An 18,717-nucleotide genomic window follows, 5' to 3' on the forward strand; every position below is an offset into this window, starting at 1 on the left:
CTTGGCAATCAAAAAGAATGAAATCTTGTCATTTGCAACAATGTGGATGGAACTAGAGGGTATTATGCTAAGTGAAATTAGTAAGAAAAAGACATATCATATGACTTCACTCATATGTGGAATTTGAGATACAAAACAGATGAACAAAAGGGAAGAAAACAAATATAAAAACAGGGAGGGGGACAAAACATAAGAGACTCTTACATATAGAGAAAAACTGAGGTTTGCTGTAGGAGTTGTGGGTGGGGGATGGGCTAAATGGATAAGGGCATTATTAAGGAAGATACTTGTTGGGAGGAGCACTGGGTGTTATACATAGGGAATAAATCACCGGAATCTGTTGCTGAAATCATTATTCCACTATATGCTAACTAGGATGTAAATTAAATAATTAAATAATTAAATAAAAATTAAAAAGTAAATATCTTACACAATGCACTACAAGACTGTAATTCGAAATCACCAGAATTTGAAGTCAGGTATATTTGACTCAAGATTCCAATTATTTTAAACATACATTTTTGCAGGATTAAACCCCATTCACCTTACTTAATTATGTTATCTTCTTCATTTATAAAATAGATAATTCTAACAACATTGATTTGGATCACTAAATGGCATTACCAACTCAAGATACCTATAATAATAGGTACTCATACATATTTTCTTTCCATCTTGGTCACAGGCTTAATTCCCACTTACTAGGTATCACCAATTGCTTCCTAAATTAATATTTCTGTTCTTATAAAGCAACTATTAACTTATATTGCCTCCTAAACTCTACAAATGCAAAGATAACCTCAGTCCTCTAGGAACTCACTATCTATTGGTAAAAAATCTTTCATAGAGATTTACAATCTCTATAAATAATACATTTCAAAGTGCTGGCTATAGGCTGAATGTACTTGTTCTGAACATAATTATACAACACCAAAAACAACAAAAACAGTCAATATTTAAAAATGAATGGTTTCATACAAAAATCTGGGAATTTGTTGTTCTCCTAAAAAAATTACACTATAGGCAATGCTGAGCTATGTCATTACATGGCAACAACTGGCAAGGGTTGAGTAGCATCTATATACTCTTTAACATGGGGCAAGTGTCTTTTGGGTTATTACAGGTGGACCCCATACACCTACTTCTCTTCTTTATATTATCTGTCAGATTTTTGTGTTCTCAACTCTTATAGAAGCCCTTAGGCTCTATAAAGATCAGGACAAGTTCTGGCACAGTATCTACACAGGTAACTATCCATCACGTATCTGTTGAATAAATAAATGACAGAAATCCAAAGTAAGCACAGTAGTTTTTTAATTAACCATTCCTTCTAAGACTCAAACCAATTTTTTATCCATTGACAACTGATCTAGGGAAATAACTGAGAGGATATGAAATTCTCAGCATGAGAACGCTTGGAAATAATCAAGTGTGCATCTTACAATAAGGTAATAGATCATCAGCACAATAGTTGGCCATCAAAAGTAGAAATGTATTTAATCCAGACCTTTTAACCATGTATTTGCTGTGTTTGAGAGATTTTCATGTATTCCCAGAATTGAATTAGGCTTTTTCTATAATGCCTTTTCCTAAATTACATGTTAAGAAAAACAGACAATAAAAAACAAAACCCGTTAACAATATTTTTGTGGAAAGAGGGGAAAAAATTGGATAAGCCCAGCAATAATAAAGATATACTTTGAAGTCAGAAAAACCTGTTATGGCTCTACCAATGACTACCAATTTAATAATAGCCACATTATTGAATATCTTAAATTTGTGTCCTTTCCTCTAAAAATAGAGATGACACTTAGCTTTTATATTAGCTCTGAGCTTAAACAGTATTGCCATCAAAAAAAGAAAAAAATGGCCAAACAATACACATGGCACATAATAAGTCCATGAATAAAATGCAGTGTTCTTTTTTGTTTTTCTTTCTTACTTTGAAATAGTAACATGCCTTAACAATCGCTTTTAAAATCATAAGGAATCATTATTTCTAAATCCTTACATTTTACATTATATGATATTTTCTTTTTTAATCAAACATTGTCGAAAATAATGTTATTGGAAAATGAATAATGCCAATTATACAAATAAAGCTTATATATTCAAAATACACATATATCTATGTGTTTGTGTGTCAAAGTATATATATGTGTGTGTGTGTGTGTGTGTGTGTGTATATATATATATATATATATATATATGTATATCCACATACAAACATATACATCATCCAAGAGAAAGTTCTAGGCATTTAAACAACAGCCATAAAACCAGTATCTTAGCTTCCCTGAAGGCTATGATTGAATGCATCTTATCTTACAATAGTGACCCCATGTTCTTCTGTGCCAAGTGTGCAAGTCCCAGCAGTGAATTTAAACCCAATCTCATTTTAAGTTTCCATTGTACTCAGCATGATCCTCATTTTTCACTGCATTGCCCTCGTCAGGGCCATGGTCCTGTCTAGGACACTGCTACCGATACACCAGGAGCTGTAACTGAACTTATAACTATACATACTTTTCCTCCTACCACAGAAATATTACTGTAAATGAAAGCAAACAGACTTTTATACTTTGAAGCGCGTGGGGAATCTGAAATAGCAATAACAACATGCCTAGGATCAATGTTAAATAGCAACACTAAGTGGCTCACCTCTGACCCTCAAAGAATAACAAATAATTGTATTAATAGTTTTCTATATATTAACACACATTTAGAAAGGCTTTTATCTAGAGATGAAGACATCATCTGGTACAGGGAAGCCCACATCTGAAACTAACTGGATACAGATAACCTGCAAATATAGGACAGCTTTCTAATAATTGTAAACACATGTATACTACTTGTTTTTAGGTGTAATTTTTTAAAGGGGGTCTTTCAACATGTATTGAGTAAAAGGTGTGTAAAGGAAATGTTAGTAGATTAGCACAACATAAGTGAGGATATTCCAAGTCCACCCAACAGCACGCTGTTATCTTCTTCCTCTCCTTATACAGCTATTCCCCGGGTGAGTCTGAGCTCTCACAGGGTCACTCAAGTACCCTGAACCAAAAGTTCCAGAACAACTCTGTCCTCTCCTTCCTATTCTGTCCTCCTCTATTATTTGCAAACAGCAAGCACAATTTTACTGTTGTTCACCTGTAACTGTCTACTACCTAGAAACTCCTCCATTCACATACACAGTAGACATTTATTACCTACTATTTGCCACCATTGTCCTAGGTGCTGAAGACAAGGAGTGAGCAAAACAAAGTCTGAGACCTCACGAATCTTATATTCCAGTGGGAAGATGGGAAAAAAAATTTAAATAAAACTGGAGTATACTGTCAAGTAATTTCAAATGTTATAAAGAAAAAAAAGGCAAAAAGTTGTGGGGTGACAGTAGATAATCCAGTTGGTCAAAGAGGGCCTCTGACAGTTGAGCGGAGGCCTGAATGAGAGGAATGAGTGTAGTCTTGGGAAGAGAATCCAGGTACTTGTGGGTCTGTCTGTCCTTTAAAGACAATACCGAAGCTACTCAACATTTGCCTAATCAAACAGAGGCTTAACAGAAGAAACCGTTTGGAAGGAGGAAATGTATTTCTAGCGTTGCTCCTCTTTTCTAGCTAACATACTTTTCAATTTTATAAAAATTAACTTCGAAACTATCAGCTTCTCAGAGGTTTCTAGTGCTTTAAGAGCATCCATAACACCAACATTTCCTGCTTATGTACGTTCATTTTTCCTGCTGGGGTGAAGGCCCACTGCTTTTATTGTACGTTCAAAAAGTATAACAAACGATGGGCGCCTGGGTGGCTCAGTCGGTTAAGTGTCCTACATCGGCTCAGGTCATGATTTCATGGTTTGTGGGCCTGAGCCCCCCACCCCCACCCCCCGGGTCAGGCTCTGTACTGACAGCTCAGAGCCTGGAGCCTGCTTCAGATTCTGTGTCTTCTTCTCTTCCTTCCCCTCCCCCGCTTGTGCTCTGTCTCTCTTTCTCAAAAATAAATACACATCTTTAAAACTTTTTTTAAAAATGTATAACAAACATTTTGCAAAGAGGACAAATCCCATTACTGAGTGCCTGCTGTGTAACAGGAATATGGCGCTGAATTCAGAGAGACCTACATAGAAATTCTAATGGTGCTATTCTTTATCCATGTGATGCTACAGCCTGAATGTTTGTATCCCTCCCCAAATGTTATCTGTTGAAATCCTAATCTCTAAAGACAATGGCATTAGGTGACCTTTGGGAGGAGATCAGGACAGGACAGAGTCCTCATGAAAGGGATTAGTGCTCTGACAGATGACACCCAAAAGAACCCCCTAGCCTCCTTTATCCAATGTGAGGATACAAGGAAAACTATGATCAGAAGAGGGCACTCACCCAACCATGCTGCCACCCCGATCTTGGACTTCCAGCCTCCAGAACTGTGAGCAATAAATTTCTTCTGTGTGTAAACCACCCAATCTGTGGTATTTTATCATAGCAGCCTGAATAAACTAAGAGCAGGCTGTTCACATCACTTGACCCTCACGCTTAATAAGTCATAATGAAAGGCAAACTTCCTCAGCATTTTTTCTGGAAGGATTTCAAGAGGTCATGTGCACAAAATGCCTGAGCACTGCTTGGCACTCCAGAGGAACAAAGGAGACCACAGGTAGTGGATTTTTCCCACGCTTTATTCCGTGTGATTTTTACAACAGCCCAGTTTCCCCAAGAGGAAATCAAAGTCCTGAAAAGTTAGGTAATTTCTCCAAGCTCTCACAGAAGTGGAAAGCTAAACTTCAAACCTAGGATCTTTACAACCACAAACACCTGTTTTGTTTTTTGGTTTTCATTTGTTTTTTGTCTGCTATGTCACTTCACAAATAATAAATGCTTTAGATTTTTTTGCTCACCTGTCATATCTAATCACTCTCTAAGGCCTGGATATTACTTGTGTTTTGTTTTGAAATGGTTCTTTCATACATCTCTTCATTCTCACCACCAGCACCACAATCCTGACAATTATCACCATATAATGGGAATATGATGATATTCAAATCAGCCTTTTTGTTTCCCATTTCCTCCTCTATCCCCAAATTGCTTTCTCTAAATCACTCTGAGAGTAACATTCATGGACTCAAATCCAAGTAGAACATCAAAAATAATTTAAGCCAATTCTATCCATTCTTGAATCATTTCCCGGATGATGTGGATTGGATTTTCCTTCCACGATTCCTCATGGATTAAAGTATATGAACCTTCTCTAGTGTCTATTCTATAAAGGCTTCATTTAAGATCATTTACACTATGGGGTGCCTGGGTGGCCTAGTTGGTTAAGCATCCGACTTTGGCTCAGGTCATGATCTCATGGTTCATGAGTTGGAGCCCCAAGTTGGGCTCTGTGCTTCCAGCTCAGAGCCTGGATAGAGCCTGCTTCAGATTCTGTGTCTCCCTCTCTCTCTGCCCCTCCCCGCTTATGTTCTCTCTCTCGCTCAAAAATAAATAAACATTAAAAAAAATTATGATCATTTATATTCGAATGCTCCTGTATGAAATCTTTGGGGAGGAAGGAAGAGCAACCCATTTGGCAAATAAGATCTGGCTTATACTATTATTTTATTATTATTACTATCATCATCATCATTATCATCGTTATAGAACCAAATAAAGCTACATCTTGCATAGCTGAGAAGTCAAATGATTTTTTTAATTTAATTAGTTTTTGCACTCATGTGAAGTTGGATTATGTCAGGTGAAATATGAAAAAAATATTGCCTAGTATTGTCTAGTAGCAGTAAAAACAGAAACCAAAGGTAAAAGCTTCCCCTTCAAACAGTGACTTTTCCCCCCTAGTATCTACGTTGTTTCCATTCTCCTAGGTTAAGCAGCCCAGAGGTACAACAGTTAGCAACAGATACTAGTTTTTCGGCTCCTTTGACTACTTCCACAAAGACCTTTGCAGATCAGTTACGGGGTAGTCAAAGGAGCAGGAAAACTAATACCCATTGAACTGCAAGGTCGTTGAGATCAGGAACAATGCATTAATGATAATTTTTATATATACCTAGCATGGGTATAAAATAATGGCTATATTCGTATGCAAAGGGGATATGGTTTGAAAACTGGCAGCAAATGTATTTGAAATGACATGATGACTGATGAAGAAAAGATTGGTTTAAAAACACATGCTATATTTCTTTCAATTTACTTTTTATTGTTATTTCAGAACCTTTAATCTTTTAGAAGCTTTCTAATGAAATAGTTTGAAAGGCAAATCAATTAACTTTTTCATTTCCCTTCCTACCTCTTGCCTCTCAACAAACTCCCAAGAAGAAAAGTGCATTATACACACGTTCTTAGTGGGTTTACAGATAAAGAAAAACAACCTCCCAACTGGCTTACATTTTCTAACATTTTCAGGTAATTATCTGAAACAGACCTTGTAAAGGTAGAATCCACTTCCTTGAATCTGTCTTTTGAGCAGAACCAAAAGCAAAGGGACCAAAATAAGGAAATCGATTCCTGCCAACGAGTGTCTGAAAAGCTCCAGCTAAATGAACTGATGTAATCTCAGTGCAGGACTTGCAGGGAGGAACGCAGGAATTCTCATCACTCCTGAATCTCCAGGAGGGAGGAGGAGGCTGAGTGAGGCACTCCAGCAGTTCCAGCTGGTGGAAGTCAAAGATTACTGATAAGACAGGCCGAAGGCATGCTCCCCTGCTTCAGCGTGGGTGATGTGTCTTGCGCTATTTCAGCAGGCCACAAGTGACAGGAATCCAAGGTACCACTATCAATCTTATTTGCCCCAAACAGATAGTGAAACATAGACAAGAAATTGGAGAGATTATATAGATAGATTAAAACACAAAAACAAAAAAACAGAAAAACACAACACACATTCAAGCTTATGACCTGTGCCCCAATTCCTCAACATATTGCAGGAAAAATTCCAGTGTTTCTCAGAATTGGTGCAAGCGTGCTACAGCCATCTGACAAAAGAAAAGCCTTCTTTGCAGTTCCCAAGACTGGTGAGGGAGAAATTTGCAGAGGATGTGAGATTTTTTTCACAATGTTAACCATCTTAGATAATATAAAAGGCAAGCACATCTCCTGCCATTTTACTGTATGACTGCATATTGCACATTGTATACTGTTAGCTCACATTTGCAGAGGCAGATATATGTTGAAAAGGAAGAAAAAGATCATCATCAGGAACTATGAACAATTGTGTGTTCCTTACAACATCTGGAGTACTGGCCTTAAACTATTCCATTTTTTTAAAACTGTCAAAACTGTATACAGATATATTTCATTCAGCAATCTAGTGAATTGCAAAATTATTGTGAAATCAGAAGTATTGGGAGTGAATTGGTGGCCTAAAACAATTTTGGAGAAATTACTTAAACATGTGTCAGCTTAATTAAACTGATGTAAATTCGGTCTTTTCTAATGTGTTTGAGAACAACAGCATATATTCATAACTTTTCTTTTAAAAAAGAAGAGAAGCAATCTAAAGCACATGCATTAAAGTTTCCTAATCCAGGACAGAATGTGCTTAGTGGTAAATAGCTTCAAAGAACTAGAATAATGTTGGTATTTTACTCTATATCTATCTAAAGGTTATGTAAATCAAAATGGGGTAGATATGCTGCAGTAAATAACCCACAAAGGTTAGTAGTTTAAAGCAAATAAAAAAGGTTTATTCCTCACACATATTACATGATCATCACAGATCAGCTAGAGGCTCTGCTTTGTGTCCTACTCACTTTCGGATCTTAGTTGATGGAACAACTACTACCTGTAACATTGCTGGTTGCCATGGTAGAGAGAAATAAAGAGTCTGGACAATCTTACATGAGCAATTACATGCTCCAGCCCAGCAGGAATAAACCTCACTTCTGCCCACAACTCACTGTGTACTATTCACAAGAGACCATCTAACCACAAGGGAGTCAGGAAGCATAAATATCAGAAGAAGCAGCCACCATTTATTAAGGGCCAACTAAGTGCTCAGTTTGGGGAGGTGCTTTAACTACTTTGCATAATTTTAACACATACAGTAACTCTTGTAGGTAGGTATTATTAAGGTTCCATTTGGCTTACTAAATGAAACTGAGGCTTATAGAACTTAAGCTTTCCAAAGCAAAAAAGCTATTACTATCTGACAATGGTCACCCTCCTTTCTCCATACCACACTGCTGTTTCTCCCATTAGGTCTCAGGTATTATTTAACTCTTCACCTTAAAAGCAACAATAAAATGCATGCTGCATGCATATGGCCATTTTGATGTGACTTTGTGATTTAATATAACAAAATGTTTGTAAAGGATGTTAATGATATAGAGCTAAAAGATGATTTTAATCATTTTTTTACAAAAAAAGGAAAACACAACTTAAAAAAATGTGAATACTTTTTGTATTCATTGCAACTCAAAAATATACAGCAGTCTCTGGATATGTTCCAAGACCCTCAGTGGATGCCTCAAACTGTGGATACTACTAAACCCTGTATATACTATGTTTTGTTCCTATACATACTTACCTATGGTAAAGTTTAATTTATAAATTATTCACAGCAAGATATTAATGACAATAACTAATAATATAATAGAACAATTGTAACAATATACTATAATAAAAGTTATATGAATGTGGTATCTCTCTCTCAAAATATCTTACTGTACTGCATTCACCCTTCTTGTGGTGATGTGAGATCATAAAATATCCACCTGATGAGATGAAGTAAGGTGACTGACATAGGCATTGTGATGTGGCATTAGGCTACTACTGACCTTCTGACATGAAGTCAGAAAGAGGATCGTCTACTTCCAGGCTGCGGTTGACCACAGAAAGTGAAACCATGGATAAAGGGGGACTACGGTACTACAAATAAGTTGCAGAGCTACAGGTAATGTGATGAATCGACACGATTTTTATATGCATCAAGACCTATAGGAGAATGAAGAGAGCGCAAGAACATTTTGGCACAAATTATTCAATTAAAAAAAATATGATATGCCACTCCCTAAATTTCTCTTTTTGTCTCTTTCCTTTGCTCGGATAGTTCTCTTGGCCTTGGTTTTAACTTCAGAAAATAGTCCCATCTGGTCCCAACTGTTAAAGTGCTAGAGACCTCTGTTGAGCAGCAACTTCAAAATTGCCAAGTGTTCTAACTCCTTGATATTGGAAAACAGTAGACTGGAAAATTACAGGAGATTGGTTTCCATAGAGTCTTGTTTACAACTGTAGCTGGTAAGTAGACAGCTCCAACTCATTCTATGGCAAGTGGTTTCTCTGAAAATCTTCAGATCAAACAAAACAAAACAAAACAAAACAAAACAAACCGTGCAGCAAATTTAAAATCCTATTTATTCTTTCCTAAAGTGCTGCATTTTATAGAGGCAATCAGCCTGAGTACCAGCACAAGAGCCTAAAATATTTTCTACATTTAATATAAATATTATAAGCACAAAAATTACGTGAATGGTAATAAAATAATAAGGACTAACTATTTTTAAAAACCTAATAATCAGCGCTTTTATTGCATCAAATGCATTAAACTTCTTTGAATTGAAGCCTTTTCATCATAATGTACTAAATTAAATATCTGTTCCTTGTAGAATATGATTCTGTGAAACTAGATTAAAATCAAATCATGGACAAAATCAATTTTACTTACAATAATCCTAGCCTACTGAGATTCCAGTCTAGTAATCATAATAAACGTCTCTCCCCCCTCATGTTTTTTCCCAGTTTAGACTTTCCCAAAAGATGTAATTTGTCAACCATGCACACTTCTTAAAATGTATTTCATTAGAGTACTATGAACAGAAACAAACAGCAGGCATTCAACAACCCTTTAGGGCATTCCAAGGGGGAAAAATATATGTATGTGTATCTATATATGTGTGTATGTGCCTGTGTAAAGAGATAGATGTTTGATAGATGAATATTGATATGTATATCTGCAGAAATGGAATCCAAACAAACCTAAGGGATTACTTGATTTAAGAAAGAATGATAAATATTTAAGCTGTCTTGGGGGAATTACTCTGACATTGGATCTTGGGATTACTTCTCACATAAAACTCAGAGGATTTGGTATCTTGTCAGGAAACTGGAATGAACCATGCTTACATGATGTTAATCATGCATTTAATCATTCTTTTGTTGCAAGTCCACTATAAAATGAAAAGAAAACATGCAAGTGTTCCACCCACCCCACCCCTCCACATCTGAGCTTTTTAAAAGAGGAACAGGAGTTTAGATGTGTTCATTTAGGGGGAAAAAAAGTTTTGGGCACCTGAGTGGCTCAGTTGGTTAGCATCTGACTCTTGATTTTGGCTCAGATCATGATCTCATGGTTTGTGAGATCGAGCCCCACGTTGGGCTCTACACTGACAATGTGGAGCCTGCTGGTGATTCTCTCGCTCCCTCTCTCTCTGCCTCTCCCTGGTTCTCTCTCATACTCACTCTTTCTCATAAATAAATACTTTAAAAAGAATAAAAGTTTTTTATTCATCTAATTTTAAAATACCTGAAAACAAGTAAAATTTCACTTAAAGATATGATTATTCTTTCAGAGATGCTATTCAGTTATTTAAAATTATATTCTGGTTTCAGATAATTACTGAACTTCAACTCCAATATAACAGAAGTGAGAAAGAATTGAGTTTGGAAGCTTCCTAATCATGTCATATACATGCTAGGAATCTGAGAGCTAAAAATTCTACTAAAAACACCACAATGGTAAGGTTGATGATATAACTTAAAAACAAAATTTTAGTTTTGAACTTCAAAATTCCACTCATAAATATTATCTACCACCACTGCTGGTTTGGAAATGAGGAAACTATAACTCATATTTGATATGAAAATCATAAAGCCATATGGTTGTTGGGGACAGAACAGGTTTTACCACACAAGTTCAATATTCTTTCATTTGATATGAAATGAATTTTGCTCTTGTCACTCCTTTTGTTGTACTTTAATTTTATAATTAAAAAAAATTAAGGGACACCTGGTTGGCTCAGTCAGAAGAACATGTGCTCTTGATTTATTGATCATGAGTTTGAGCCCCGTGTTAGGCACAGAGATTACTTAAAAAAATTAAGGCTATAAAATAAAGCATATATCATTTGAATACTTAGACATCAAGTTGGGAAATGAAAATCAGTATACATTTTGAAAGATTAAAATTTAGAGAAGTCATAGTTAGAAAAAAGAGTCACCTATGTTGCATGTGAAAGTACAAACTGACACAAACTATGGCTCTAAAAATCATGTTGCAGGGGCACCTGGGTGGTTCAGTCCGTTAAGCATCCGACTCTGGATTTTGGATCAAGTCATGCTCTCGTGGTTGGTTTGCAGGTTCAAGCCCCACACTGGGTTCTGTGCTGGCAGTGGAGAACCTGCTTGAGATTCCCTCTCTCTCCCCCTCTCTCTGCCCTTCCTGTGTTCTCTCTCTCTCTCTCTCTCAAAATAAATAAACTTTAAAAATAAAAATCATGTTATATATGTTTCTTTTCACTATGCACCTCTCCCTTAAAAAAATTATTTAAAAAAAATAAGATGTGTACTCTATGATGATGTGAGGGTTAAGGGTTGTTTCTCATATTTTCTTAAATAGAAATTATATATGTGCACATTTTTAGCCTATCAATTCAGTGGAATATTTAGGAGTCATTAAAAAGCAGTCATTATAAATTTGGGTCACTTGGTTTTCAAACCCAAAGAGAAAGTATGCTTTAACTTCAACCACATATGCAGGAGACTTCTTCTTTTTCTTATTTTTTAAGGTGATTTAATAAATAGAATAAATATTTTAAAAATTTAGGTGAACTTTTCATGCAGAAAAATCTTTTCTACACTTATTATGTTTTGACATTTATTATACTTTGACATTCTAGGGATTTTATCAGTGTCTTGCTGAAAGAATAATGGATATGGTTAACATAAAAAGATGCTACTTCTTAGTTTTCCACATTAATATAGACCTAATAATGTTATACCCGTATGACCAATTGCAATATGCCTGATTTTCCTGCAATTTGTTTGAGGTCATACAGCATTTCCCTAATTAGATAATAAGGATATGCATTTATAATGTCCCTTGATGGGGTTCAGGACATGCTATCCCCCAAAATATGACACCTTTGCATATTGAATATTTTAAGCTGAAGGAAGTTTGAGAAAACAGCTGAAAACAGGAAGTTCAGTCTAACCTTACTCCACCCTTCTCTGAAATAGGTCATAAAACTCTCCCCTGAGAGGTTCCCCCTCTATACCTGGAAGAACAAAGGATCCTTATCTCTGAGAACAAAGGAATGCTGGGAAGAATCAGAACAAATAGGACTTGCTAAATTTCCCCTGGTTTACTATACTTACTTTACACTCGTTGATCTCTCTTCACCACTCATACTCTTTGATATCTCTCCACTACTGTCCACTTTTCATGAGACCTAGCAGAAAAATACTCAGGCCTGTTTCTCTGGGTCTTCATTTTCTTATGAAGTCTCCCATGTCACATAAAACTTATATTAAATAAATACATGTGCTTTTGTCCTGTTAATCTGTCTTTGCCAGTTTAATTTTCAGATCCACCTAGGGACCTTAAGGGGGTGGGTGGAGGAAAACAACTTCCTCTCCTACACCTATCACCATTATACTCAGAACAGACACAGCATATCCATATTAAGTAAATGAATCTATATCCTCAGTAGCATCGTTGCCTATTAGTGGTGTTGAACTCTGCCTCTCAAAGTGATAAATGGCTAAGGCTTAAAAAACACTTAGGGCTATCATGCCTTCCAGGGTTATTTGCTGTCTTTCTTTTCCTTTTCCTTTTTTAGCCAAGAATTCCAGACAAAATCTTTTCATTCATATATCTAACAATTCTACTTTACATTGTCCCTCAATTTAATTGTGGGACACGCCTGTTAACGAGCAGAGAAACATAATTCTCAAGTTAAGTTCTAAACCAGGACTGTCCAGTAGAAGAGGTAAATCACGTATGTAATTTTAAGTATCTACAACAGTCATATCTTAAAAGTTAAAAGAAATAGGTGAAATTAATTTAATAATGCACTTCATTTTACCCAATGGATACAAAATACCATCTGTTAAACATGAAATCAATTTAAAATATTAATGAGATCCCTACAATTTTCATGTGTATATGCACTATCTTTGGAATTACTGTGCATTTTTACACTCACAGCACATCTCAGTTTGAACTAGCCACGTTTCAAGCACTGAGTTGCCACATACGGTTTATAAGTACCCTATTGGATACACAGACTTTACTAATGTAAAAGACAATTTCTCTTCCCACAGCAGCCACTCTGTAGCCATGCGATTTTGTCTCTTTTAATTTTTCTGGGGGTGAGGGGGAAGGGGGAGGAATTTTAAATTTTTTTTTTTAACGTTTATTTATTTTTGAGACAGAGAGAGACAGAGCATGAATGGGGGAGGATCAGAGAGAGGGAGACACAGAATCTGAAACAGGCTCCAGGCTCTGAGCTGTCAGCACAGAGCCCGACGCGGGGCTCGAACTCACGGACCGCAAGATCATGACCTGAGCCGAAGTAGGCCGCTTAACCGACTGAGCCACCCAGGCGCCCCTGGAGGAATTTTAAAGAATAAAACAAAGCCACCAGAGTTAAAAAAAAAAAAAAAAAAAAAAAAAAAAAAAAAAAAAAAAAAAAAAAACAAAAAAAAACAATGAAACAAAAATCTGAATGTATTAAATTCTCAGGCTAGGGAATGCCTGGCAATGGAGAAGTGGGCAATGTAGGTCACTGATTTAGGGAAAGAAGTCCAGGGTTTGAGGGTTGGGCCTATACAGAACAGAGAAGGTGGGATTTTGCTCAACTTATGCTAACTAAAGATGGAAAGCTAGCTCCATGGATTGAATCGCATGTGTTAAGTCTTCTCAGGATTTAATGGCAATGATACCCAGGCAGAAAAGTTTTCAGTTACTCCCAATAAAGGTTTGTCCTCCTTAGGTCACTCAGAGCCCAGAGTTCTTTACTACTGTATTTTGGTAGAACCAGTTGTGGTGACACAGCATTCAGTTTTGATAGCTCTTAGCTCCTAGGCAAATACCTCAATAAGCAGCACATACTTGTTTACAATAGAATAACCCAAGAGAGCAATGTAAAACAAGCATACTAAATACAAAATAAGGCTAATTATTTTCCAATTTTACATAGCTTCATCACAAACAATAGTATTGATAAAATCAACATATATTTAATAAATAATACCTCATTTAAATTTTCTTTAAAAATGACTTCAAGTATTAGATAAGAGGATATTCTAGAATATGATTTTTTATGTAAGGTGTATTCATTAAAAGGTTTTTTTTTTCAAAAAGCAGTTATCAACATAAGTTAGCTTTGCATTCCACATGGCATATGCATTATACTAAGGCTATACCTTATATACGAGGATGCCTGATATGTGACCTCTATTAATGTACAGAAAAGAGAATATTTGTTGTGTTTAGAAAATTAGGAGCTACATAAGCATCTGCCTGAGCCACCCTGACACCCCAGGAGCTACATATTACATTTAATTACAATGCCTTAAAAGGTGGCCATTTTACACACGAAGAAACTGAAATTCAGCAATATTAAACAGCCTGTACCTGTTTCTACAGGTAAGTGGCAAAGACTGCATTAGAATAGGTATGTTTGATCCCAAACCTCAAACTCATTTCTGAATGGTATGTTACTTACTTTAGAGTCATTTGGCAAAAAATTGAAGCAGAAAAAAAAAAAGGAAAAACAATCTTCCAAATATTTGCCAAACTGGTGCATTTAATTCATCAACAGCTATACATGTAAGAACATCAAATATATTTTAAATCATCTCAACATGTTAGAATATGAAGGACTAATCCTATCAGAATATGTTTATGCCTTACTTTCTTGTCATCTCTTTGAATTTAAAACTTGCATCCTATCCATTTAGAAAGGTCTCTAAACTAAGCTGAGTTGCACAACGCTAAAAGCAAGACAAGAGACCCCAAATGCTTGCTTACACTAAGTCCCATGTCTCCAAACCAAGACTTAATTACAGTTTCAGCTCTCCCAGTAATGGAACCTTAAACCAATCAGCAATCACCTGATCAGCACTAGTGAGGTAATCTGCCTGACAGACCCCTGCCATCCCCTAAAGGAAAGTAAATTTGCAATAACCAACCCACTCTTTTGCCCAGTGTAACTTCCTTGTTCCTGCTCCCTCCAGCCTATAAGTTTTATTTTGCAAACTCCCCTTAGCAACTTGCTGCTACAATGGATACTGCCTGATTAGAATCAGTTCTTGCTCAGATAAAGTCTTCAAAGTTTTAATATGCCTCAGTTCGTCTTTTAACAGTTCTGATGTCAGAGGAGAGAGAACCAGGGAGCCCCCCCCCCACCCCGCCCCGCGCCAAGACCCCAGGAGCAAGGAGCAAACACTGGCGCCCTGAGCTGTACCTGTTGCGCTCCGGAACTGGCTGCTTTCTTTTGGTCCCTGGAGGTGATGGGAAAGTCCCGCTTGGAGCCCAGCTCAGCAGGTTTTGCATTTCGAGCTTTCAGGCTTTACTTGAGCAATTCTTGTTCTCACCGGGTCTGACTTAAGAACAGGACAGGCTCGGACTTAGAAAGTGGGTTGGGTCCGGGGTCGAACTGAGTCCGACTTAGAAACTGGGCTTGGTCCAGGGTCAGATTGGTTCCGCGGTCACACTGGTTCCGATTAGAAAGCGGGCTGGCTCCGGGGTCGGACTGTGCCGGGCTTAGAAACCGGGCTGGGTCCAGTGTCAACTGGGTCCAGGTGCAGACCAGTTCCGACTTAGAAACCGGGCTGGGTCCAGGGTGAGACAGCGTCCAACTTAGAAACCTGAACGGGTTCAGAGTCAGACTGGTTCCGACTTAGAAACTAGGCTGGAGGGAGGGTGGGACTAGGTCTAACTCAGAAACCAGGCTAGGTCCAGGGACAGACTGGTTCTGACAGAAACCAAGCTAGGTCCAAGATTGAACTGCGTGTTACTGAAACTGGACTAGGTCCAGGGTGAAGCCGCAGGTACCTAAGTAAAATTTTGTTTTAAGGTTGAACAATCAGGTTAACCTTACCAAAGATAGTCCTAAATTACAGTGGCCACAGGGGAGAACTTTTAACCATCTTCAATAAACATTTACTGAGGTGCCCTACAGAAAAAAGGGGTCTCAGCCAAATACTCACCATTAAGGATAGAAAGAAAATTATTTTTCCCCCTTTACAGTTTCTAGTGACCAGGATGAAACCCACTGGGACAGCCCTGTCACTTTGGAGCCTGCAGACAGGATCCTGGGAAAACTAACAGAAGCCAGCAAAAGGTGAGAATTCTTACCAAAGTCAGCTCTCCCATATCTCTACTGTGGTGCCTGGTCAAGGAAAAAAAGGTAAAATTTCATGTTGTCCCTTCCTTTCCAAATTCAGATTGGCAGGCAAAAGACATTTGTATGAATTAGATCTTTGAATTGTGACTTGTTGATCCTTTCATTCCCAGGAACATCTATTGCCCTCTTGCTCCTTTTTATATCCTAATAACTTGAATTGGCAACCAATTCCCCCCAATCAGGTTGGGGACCCCCAAAATATAGCCAAACAGCAATGTGGGTTGCACCCCATTTGCAGCATGGTATGGCTGGACAGAAATGGGAATTTTAGTCCACTTGCAGCTAGGGTCCTACCGACTATTGCCTACTCTTGGGAATTGTCTAAGGCTTTCTTTCTTTTGGTTATCTTTGGGAGTGGTTGTGGATCTTGAGAGAGTAACATCCTTTGCACTGTTTTTTGGAGATAACCTCCTGCTTCCAAGGGGTTGTTCAATATGGCCAGGAATATTTACTGTTTATCCCAGCTGAAACCTGACAAGATATTTGAAAGGTTTTCAGTAACCAGAAGCTGGCCAACTTGGCAGTGGATAGTCAGAGTCTAATAGTGATCTGGGAAACAAAGGCAAATGAAACATTTAATTTCATACTGTCTACAGCCCATTGACATGTCCTTGAAATAGGCAGAGTAACCTTCCACTAGGAACTTAGCTGCCTTGATGATGACACTTTGCTAACGACAGAAGGCAATCTTAGCCCAACCCTCCAGGATCCTGTAAGTCTACTTTAACATATAAAAAATCCTTTGAAAATTTCCTTTATCTATATAACTCCCCCCCCACCCCGCCCCCCGGCCAAGATACAGGTTGGAAATCATACTCCAAGCTTATGGCCCACTGATATACATATGAAGGGTCTCATGACTGAGGTTTTACTAGACAGTAATAAAAGTCCTTTTCCTAACAGTAGCAACCCCCCCCCCCCCCCAAAGTCCTGGAAACCTTGCTTCCAAAATTCCTTGGAGACTTAGGCCATCTCTGATTAAGTCACCTGTCACAACCCCAGCACAGCTCTTTCTGCCCACAGGTCCTGTCCCGTGCTTTAATAAAAATCACCTTTTTGTGCACCAAAGAGGCCTCAAGAATTTTTCATGGCAGTCACCTCTGGACACCCACCCCTATCATTCCAAAACTGCATCAGTAGGACTTACAGCCTTTTCCACTAGTTCAAATGAAACGATGTACCCAGTTTATCTTTTAACAACACAAAGCTTCCTTCCTTAAATTCTTAAACTTTCTTAACATTTTAAAGTTGGGGATGTTACTACAGCAATTTTTTATAAAAACTAGAGCTAAATAAAACCACTTGATTCACATTTAATGTTCACTTTTTAGGCATATAATAAAATGCATTTAATTTATAATTTCATAAAACTAGTATTACTCATTATAATTGCTATATTAGTTATATTAGTAATATTCTAATGAATTTCTTCAATGACTGCAAATATCCTTTCTTTCACAAAAGATATTAATGAAGAGATCATATATGATAGTAGTATCTTTCTCCATCCCCCCAATTCCTCCAAAACCACAAATAAACAGAAGTGAGTTGAGGCAAGGGCAACCCTTATTTTCTGTGTTGGTGTTCAGTGGTGGAGAAAATAACAACTTAACAGAAGAAAAAATTTGAAGCACTATTCAGTTTGCAGTTGTTTTAAAAATTATTAAATATTTTGTAATTAATGACCTACAAATTATAAAAAATTCAATCGAAATCATAGGTTAATAGGATTACAACCTGCCTGAGAAAGATCAGGCCACTGGCACAAAAACAGACACTCAGATCAATGGAACAGAATAGAAAACCCAGAAATGGACCCACAAATGTACGGCCAACTAATCTTTGACAAAGCAGGAAAGAATATCCGTAGAATAGAGACAGTCTCTTCAGCAAGTGGTGCTGGGAAAACTGGACAGCGACATGCAGAAGAATAACCTGGACCACTTTCTTACACCATACACAAAAATAAACTCAAAATGGATGAAAGACTGAAATGTAAGACAGGAAGCCATCAAAATCCTTGAGGAGAAAGCGGGCAAAAACCTCTTTGATCTTGGCTGCAGCAACTTCTTACTCAACACATCTCCAGAGGCAAGGGAAACAAAAGCAAAAATGAGTGATTGGGACCTCAGCAAAATAAAAAGCTTCTGCACAACAAAGGAAACAATCAGCAAAACTAAAAGGCAACGGACAGAATGGGAGAAAATATTTGCAAATGACATATCAGATAAAGGGTTAGTATCCAAAATCTATAAAGAACTTATCAAACTCAACACCCAAAAAACAAATAATCCAGTGAAGACATGGGCAAGATAC

The 18,717-nt window shown here is 37.3% G+C and overlaps 1 protein-coding gene and 1 long non-coding RNA gene across 2 annotated transcripts in view; one reads left to right on the forward strand and one right to left on the reverse strand.

The window, feature by feature from the left end:
- LOC125933853 (protocadherin-9-like) overlaps nt 1-15,562 on the reverse strand; it is a 768,436-nt gene extending 752,874 nt beyond the window's left edge. Inside the window, exon 1 of the mRNA XM_049647047.1 lies at nt 15,460-15,562. The gene's annotated coding sequence lies outside the window, so the exon portion shown is untranslated. The remainder of the gene's footprint in view (nt 1-15,459) is intronic.
- Nucleotides 15,563-15,693: 131 nt separating this feature from the next.
- LOC125933854 (uncharacterized) overlaps nt 15,694-18,717 on the forward strand; it is a 120,994-nt gene continuing 117,970 nt past the window's right edge. Inside the window, exons 1-2 of the long non-coding RNA XR_007461126.1 lie at nt 15,694-15,837; nt 16,245-16,338. This is a non-coding gene — a long non-coding RNA (uncharacterized LOC125933854). The remainder of the gene's footprint in view (nt 15,838-16,244; nt 16,339-18,717) is intronic.

The sequence above is a fragment of the Panthera uncia genome, assembly GCF_023721935.1.
Source record: "Panthera uncia isolate 11264 chromosome A1 unlocalized genomic scaffold, Puncia_PCG_1.0 HiC_scaffold_16, whole genome shotgun sequence".
Classification (NCBI taxonomy): domain Eukaryota; kingdom Metazoa; phylum Chordata; class Mammalia; order Carnivora; family Felidae; genus Panthera; species Panthera uncia.